The following is an 8,172-nucleotide window of genomic DNA, read 5'->3' on the forward strand; positions in this document are numbered from 1 at the left end:
TCTATTATCTACTTATGAGTATCATGTCTACTATATGTGTAATATTTATACTTAAAGGGGCAATGAATTTGAGAGGAAAAGAAGGGTATAGGAGAAATTGGATTAACATGTGGTAGGGGTGTAAATGGCACAGAGCACTCATGCATAAAATCCTTTAAAATTAAATTTTACATTAAATAAAGTGACTATAAAAAGTCTTTAATCCAGTTGAGGCAAGTCTAAGCCCCTCCCTTCCTGGCATTAAGGCTGTTCAAGGCCTCAACTGAATGTGTCAGGCTTTGTTGACTACTCATGAGAGGCCTTACTCTTTTGAGGGGTACATGCAGGTGGGTTGGGGGAAGGTGGCAAAGAGGGGGAGGCGGGAAGAAAGGGGACTGTGGTTGGTATTTAATATGAATTGAAAAAATAAAATATAAAAATGTCTTTGATCATGTTCTCTCCAAATAGATAATTATAAACAAAATTCAAAATACTAAAGCTGATATTCAATGGCTTTATACAAAGATTTTTCATAAAGTCCTGCAGTTTGTATTAATTTGGGTTCATTGTTGCTTATGAATAATTAGAATATTTAGATAAATTTTAATAAAATATTTTTAATTAATATTAAATTAATAAATATAAATCCTTTGGCAATGTAAGTCATGTATAGTACTTAATCATTTTTTTCTATTAGTTCACTATCATGGAACTTTTTCCAAGACCAAATCAAAACAATTGGCAAAAAAAAAAGCTGGATATACTGTGGATACTGATTTTAATACTATTATCTAAATTCTAGAATTTTGAGTTTCACTGGTGTAGAGGTGCAAAAAAAAAAAAAAACGGCTCCCAAAGAGCGTGTCACTATTAAGAGGTGTGGCCTTGGTCAAGTAGATGTGGCCTTATTGAAGGAAGGGTGTCAATGTGCATAAAGACAGAGTTGAGGTTACTTTTGCTCAGCTTCCTTCAGTATGACACTGATTCTACTTCCTGTTGCCTGCAAGATGTAAGACTCTCCACTACCTCACCAGCACCATGTCTTCCTATATGCCACCTTGTCCCACCATGATGATAATGGACTGAACTTTTGAACTCTAAGCAAGTTACTATGATTAAATGTTTTCCTTTGAAAGTGCTGACATGGTGGTAATGTCTCTTCACAGCAATAGAAACCCAAAGACAGCTTTTTTTTTTATCTCAAAGATCAAAACCTCAATTCCACATTCATCCAGCTTTCGTGCCTGCCCCACCTGCCCATTCTAGTTTAGTCTGTATACACTCTTGAGCCTTTTCTTAATTCCTGTGAATTTGCTGCAATTCATGTAAGAACATGTGCTTTGTTGAACGGCCCTTGAGAAAAGATTTTCTGACATTTTCCCCCTGATTGGACTGTTATTACAGACTTTTGATTGACACACCTTAGAAGTGTTCTTGTGAATCATAACAAGTACATGGCAGACACAAGGCTTATCTCTCATCAGGTTTGGTACACACTGAAAAAAAAATGGGGTAAGCTTCCCTCATGAAGGCCACTGTATTTTTTTTAATAACTGAAATCATAAATGGATAGCCAGGTACTTTATAGAAAAAGTCACATATCACATTTATTTTTTATTATGTTACATTACAAAATGTCACACAGTAAAATAATTATGAAGGGTACTGCTTCTTGTATTTTGTATTATTTCTAAAATGTAATTTCATAGGTTTAAATGCCAAAAAGGTAGGGAAACAAATTAGGTATCCCAATTTTCAGACCTCAGACATGTTATAGCAGTAATCACTTGAAAGATTATCTTTAATTTTTAGTGACTTTGAATTTCTTATCTGGTAGTGTTAGTATTTGTACCACATCTGTGCCTAGTTATAATGGATCCATTTGCTCTGAGTTTACTTTATCTTTCCTTTAACAAAGTTTTTGTTGTTGTTGTTTGTGAATTTAGCCAGACTATATGGAAAAACAATTGAGCAGGGACTTAAGCAGGGACATGTGTGTGCGTGTGTGTGTGTGTGTGTGTGTGTGTGTGTGTGTGTGTGTGTGTGTCTATGTCTGTCTGTGTGTGTGTTTAGATAAATGTACCTGTCTATTACCTCGGGACATCAGAGTGAAAGGTTGTGTTAATCTGTTCAGGAGACCAGTGGTGTGTTGTTTGTTGTTACTCTAGTCACAAATTAAAATTTTATTTTATTTTTTCGAGACAGGATTTCTCTGTAGCTTTGGAGGCTGTCCTAGAACTAGCTCTTATAGACCAGGCTGGGTTCAAACTCACAGAGATCTGACTGCCTCTGCCTTACAAGTGCTGGGGTTTAAGTTGTGTACCACCACTGCCCAGTTAAAATGACTCAACATCAAAAACTTCACATTCTTTCTGTTCTATTTGGTTTTTACTGGCTTCACTGAAAAAAAAAATTATTCTCTCTTTCCTCTCTCTCTCCCTCAATCTGACTCTCTCTATCTCTCTATCATTCTCTTTCAAATCTCTTCCAACTCTTGATTTACTTGAATCTTCAATGAATAGAGTGGAGAGCAGGGTGATTTAGAGCATTTTAAAATACCATAATCTGGGATTATTTCAAGCATCTGCCCATGTACTGTGGAACAGGGCTGAGAAACCCCCATAGCTTATTTTTCTGACCAATTTCCAGCAAGGACACTGTATTTTTGCTTGGTTTACTGTTGGAACCAATTAAGCCCTGGCCTTCAGCTTCTCTTCCCTGTCTAGAGCCTTCTAATTGAAGTTACTAGAAGCTGTGCCTAGTTTAGAGGATCAGAGGATGGGATTTTCACTGTTGGCCATTGACTGCAGTGTATTTAAGCCTCCATGGTGCTATTAAAGAGGGGGCTTTTGGTACCAGTGATTTTAGGTCTGTGTGTTGGTCTGTCTCTGCATGTGTATTCTCTACCTCCAGCCTCTTGCCCGAAGCTCGTGAACTGGGTTCTAGCGCATAGGGCGCAGACGGGGCCGGGCAGCGGCAGCAGTGCGCTGCAGTTTACACTCTCTTTCATTTCTTTATGGCTGCTGTGGATGTGCTATAGTATCTCCAGTTACAAATAGGACATTGTTCCTTTCGTGACCTTAAGGTATAGTTGCTTAGAGAGTAAATGCACAGAGGTCTATGTGGAATGCTTGTTTCTGTGCTACTGGCTTCCAGGAATTGCCGTGAAACTTTTTCTCTTTACACTATGATCCTCAAGTGAAATAAAGAATACGAATCAGTAATTTCGGCTCTGGATATGTTTTCATATCCAATCTACTACCTCATAACAGGAGGGCCTTTCTTTGAATTCTTCTGTTATTGTCTTTGTATATGCTATAATTATTATCTCACTAATTTAATTTATATTTGTTTTCTTTATCTGTTTAAATGATTTTGGTAAATGATATATTATCATAAATAAATGTATTAAGAGGATAATGGCTACTATATATACATATATATATATTAATTGACTTAATAGGTTTGTTGATGTTTAGTTTATTGAAGTTTCATATAATTTGGAAAGGTTACATCTGTCAGATATGGGGTTTGTGAAGTTCTTTTTACATTCTGAAGACTGCTCTTTTCCCTTTTGACAGTGTACTTTGCCTTAGAGAATTTTCTCAATATCATGGGTTCCCATTTATTCATTGTTGTTTTCAGTGCCTGTAAGATTGTAGTTCTATTCAGGAAGTAGTATCCTGTACCAATGCATTGGAAACTATTTCCCACTTTCTCTATTATCACATTCAGTGTATCTGGATTTATGTTGAGGTCCTTCATTTACTTGGACATGATTTTCTCAAGAGTGATAGAAATTGATATGTTTATATTCATCTACATACCAACATATAACTAGACCAGCAGCATTTGTAGTAGACTTCTTTCTTTCTTCCTTTCTTTCTTCCTTTCTTTCTTTCTTTCTTTCTTTCTTTCTTTCTTTCTTTCTTCCTTCCTTCCTTCCTTCCTTCCTTCCTTCCTTCGTTTCTTTCTTTCTTTCTTTCTTTCTTTCTTTCTTTCTTTCTTTCTTTCTTTCTTTCTTTCTTTTTCACTTTATCTTTCTGGCTTCTTTATCAAAAATAAGGCATCCATAGGTATGTGAAATTGTGTCTGTGTTTTTGATTCCATTGATCAACTTATCTGTTACAATGACAATACCTTGTGGTTTTTATTATTATTCCTCTGTAGCACAGCTTGGAATCAGGGATACTGTACCCCCAGAAGTTCTTTTATTATACAAGACTGTCCTAGCTAAACTGATTTTGTTTGTTTTTCCATTAGAAGCTGAGTTTAGTTCTTTCAAGGAATAGTGATGAAATTATTGTGGGAATTGCATGATTCTGTATATTGCTTTTGGTATGATGACCATTTTTACTATGGTAATCTTACTGTTCCATGAACATGGAAGATATTTCCATCTTCTGGTATCTTCGTCTTCAATTTCTTTCTTCAAAAACTTAAAGTTCTTGCCATTCAGGTCTTTAAGTTGCTTGGTTAGAGTTATACAAGTAATTTTTATATTATTTGTGGAGTTGTTAAGGGTGTTGTTTCACTAATTTCTTTCTCAGCCTTTTTATTGCTAGTATGTAGGAAGGTACTGATATTTTTTGTTGGAAGAGGCTGCTTGTTGGTTCCCAGGCTCCCAGCAAGCTTAGACCTGAAATAACCACACAGAAACTGTAATAATTAAATGACTCTCAGCCCATTAACTCTAGCTTCTTATTGGCTAACTCTTACATATTAATTTAACCCAATTCTATTAATCTGTATATGGCTACATGGCTGTGGCTTACCAGCCAAATTTTCCGCATCTGTCTCCAGTGGGTTACATGGTGTCTCTCTAACTCCACCCTTCATTCTCCCAGCATACAGCCTAGCTTTCCCTTCCTAGTTCTGTTTTTCCCTACCATAGGCTCATAGCAGTTCTTTATTCATTAACCAATAAAAGCAACACTCAGACAGATGAACCTCCCACACCATTTTTAAGTTTATTTTGTATCCATCCACTTAGCTAAAGGTATGAGAATCTATAGGTTCCATGGAAGAATTTTTGGGGTCTCTATGTATACTGTCATATCATGATACTTTGCCTTCTTCTTTTCCAATTTGTATCCTTTGATCTCATTTAGTTGTCCTATTGCTCTATTAAAACTTCAAGTACCACATTGAAGTGGTATGGAGAGTGAACATCCTTGTATAGTCCCTGATTTTAGTGAAATTGCTTTTAGTTCGTCTCCATTTAATTTGATGTTGGGAATTGGCTTTCTGTGTATTGCCTTTATTATGTTTAGATATGATCTATGAATCCCTGATCTCTCCAATACTTTTTATCATGAATGGGTGCTGGATTTTTTCAAAGCTTTTTCAGCATCTAATGAGATGACCATGTGACTTTATTTTTTCAATTTATTTATATGATGGATTAAATTGATAAGTTTTCATATGTTAAACCATTTCTGAATCTCTGTTATAAGGCTTACTTGGTCATGGTAGATGATCTTTTTGTTATTTCTTTGATTCAGTTTTTAAGTATTTTACTGAGTATTTTTGCATCAAGGTTCATGAGGGAAATTGGTCTGTAATTCTTTCTTTGTTGACTCTTTTGGTTTAGGTTATCAGTGTAACTTTGGCATCATAAAATGCATTTGACAATGTTCCTTCTATTTCTATTTTAGGGAACAATATATGAGTATTGGTATTACTTCAGTACTAAAACCATCTGACTCTGGGCTTTTTTGGGGGGGGGTGGGAAATTTTAAATGACCTTTTCTATTTCACTAGGAGTTGTAGATCTATTTAAATTGTTTATCTGATCCTGATTTAACTCAAGTATGTGACATCTATGGAGAAAATTGTCCATTTCTTTTAGATTTCCAGTTTTTGGAGTAAAGGTTTTTTAAATATAGTCTAATGATTCTCTTAATTTTCTCAATTTCTGTTCGTTTGTCTTCCTTTTCACATCTGATTTTGTTGATGCAGATATTCATTCTCTACCTTTTAGTTACTTTAGATGAGCATTTATCTATCCTGTTGAATTTCTCAAAGAATCAACTCTTTGCTTCCTTGATTCTTCTCTTTTTTTTTTTGTTTCTATTTTATTGATTTCAGCTCTCAGTTTGATTATTTTCTGACTTCTGTTTCTCTTGGGTATGTTTGCTTGATTTTTGTTTTAGAGCATTCAGGTGAGCTGTCAGGCTGCTAGTATGAAGTCTCTCTGACTTATTTATGAAGGCACTTAGTACTATGATCTTTCCTCTTAGCACTGTCTTTATTGTGTCCCATAAGTTTGGGTATGTTGTGCATTCCTTTTCATTGAATTTTAGGAAGTCTTTATTTATTTTTTTCTTTATTTCTTCTTTGACCCAGTGGTGATTCAGTAGAGAGTTTGTAAGCTATTTTTGCTGAAATACTTCTTTAATCCATGGTATTCTGATAAAGGACAGGGGATTATTTTAATTCTCTTAAATCTGTTGAGATATGTAAGTATATTTTAAACTTTGGAGGATGTTCTGTGAGGTGCTATGAAGAGGGTATCTTCTTTTATGTTTCAGTGAAATATTCTGTAGTTATCTGAAAGGTCCATTTGTGTCATAACATCTATTAGCTCTTTCTCTGTTTATTTATTTTTTTCTGGATGACCTGTCCATAAGGTATTGATGACTCCAACAATAATGTGTGTGGTTCAATGTGTGAATTAAACTTTAGTAATATTTCTTTATAAATGTTGGCTACCTTGTGTTTGGGGAGTAGATATTAAGAATTGCAATGTTTTTGACTTTTCGCTCCAAAGGTTATGGTATCACTTTCTTAAGTCATTCTGAATCCATGTCCATATAACATCAGCTATCTCCACCATGCCAACAAAGTTTGACCACAACAAGAAAATTGTCATGTATTTGAGGTGCACTGGATGTGGGGTTGGTGCCACATCTGCTTTTCACCCCAGGATCAACCCCTGGGTCTGTCTCCAAAAAAGTTGATGATTACATAGCCAAGGCAAATGGTGATGGCAAAGGTCTGAGGATTGCAGTGAAACTGACCATGCAGAACAAGGAGACCCAGATAGAGGTGGTACCCTCTGTCTCTGCCATGATCATCAAAGCCCTCAATGAGCCACCAAGACGCAGAGAAAAAGCAGAACATTAAACACAGTGTAAATATTACTTTAAACAAGATTGTCAACATTACCTGGCAGATACAACACTATTGCTTAGTCAAAGAACTTTCTGGAACTATTAGAAAGATTCTGGGCACTGCATAGTCTATGGGCTGCAATGTGGACCACATTGATGACATCAACAGTGGTGTTGGAGATTACCCAGCTACTTAAGAAAGAAAAGAAAATATTTCAAAAACAAGGCTGTCTGATAAAAATGCAAAACAAACAAACAAACAATAAAGAAACAGAAAAGAATTGCAATGTCCCCTTAGTGGAATTTTCCTTTGATGAGTATGAAATTTCCTTCTCCAGATCCTTTGATTAATTTTGTCTGGAAGTCTATTTTGTTAAATATTAAAATAGCTCCTTCAAATTACTTCTTAGGTTCATTTGCTTAGATATTCTTTTCCCAACCTTTTACTTTGAGTTAATGTCTATCTTTGATGTTGAGGTATGATTTTTCTGTACAGCAGAAGGATAGATCCTGTTTTCATATCCATATTACTGCCCAGTGTTGGGTAATTGAATCCATTGATATTGAGAGATATTACTGACCATTGATTGTTTATTCTTGCTGTTTCGTTCCTGTGGGTAGTTGTGTGTGTGTGTGTGTGTGTGTGTGTGTGTGTACGTGTGTGTGTATGCCTTTTTTCTTTGGTTTTTCTGGTGTGAGATTATTTATTGCCTATGCTTTTGTGGGTGTGTTCAATCTCCTTGGGTTGGAGTCTTTCTTTTAGTAACTTCTGTAGGGCTAGAATTGTCTATAGAAATTGTTTAAATTTGACATTATTTTGAAATATTTTGTTTTCTCCTTCTATGGTGATTGATAATTTTCCTGGGTATATTAGTCTGAACTGGCATCTGTGGTCTCTTAGAGTCTGTAAGACATCTCTTATAGACAAGGCTGTTTGGACTTGTATAGTGTCCATTGAAAAGTCAGGTGTAATTCAAATAGGTCTGCCTTTATATGTTAGTTGGCTTTTTCCTTCACTGATGTTACCTTTCTTTCTTTCTTTCTTTCTTTCTTTCTTTCTTTCTTTCTTTCTTTCTTT

General features: G+C 35.4%; 1 pseudogene; it reads left to right on the plus strand.

Moving 5' to 3' along the window:
• Positions 1 to 6,767: 6,767 nt before the first annotated feature.
• LOC101980934 lies at positions 6,768 to 7,291 on the plus strand (annotated as a pseudogene).
• Positions 7,292 to 8,172: the final 881 nt, after the last annotated feature.

Source organism: Microtus ochrogaster, chromosome 1, assembly GCF_000317375.1.
Source record: "Microtus ochrogaster isolate Prairie Vole_2 chromosome 1, MicOch1.0, whole genome shotgun sequence".
In the NCBI taxonomy this organism is placed as follows: domain Eukaryota; kingdom Metazoa; phylum Chordata; class Mammalia; order Rodentia; family Cricetidae; genus Microtus; species Microtus ochrogaster.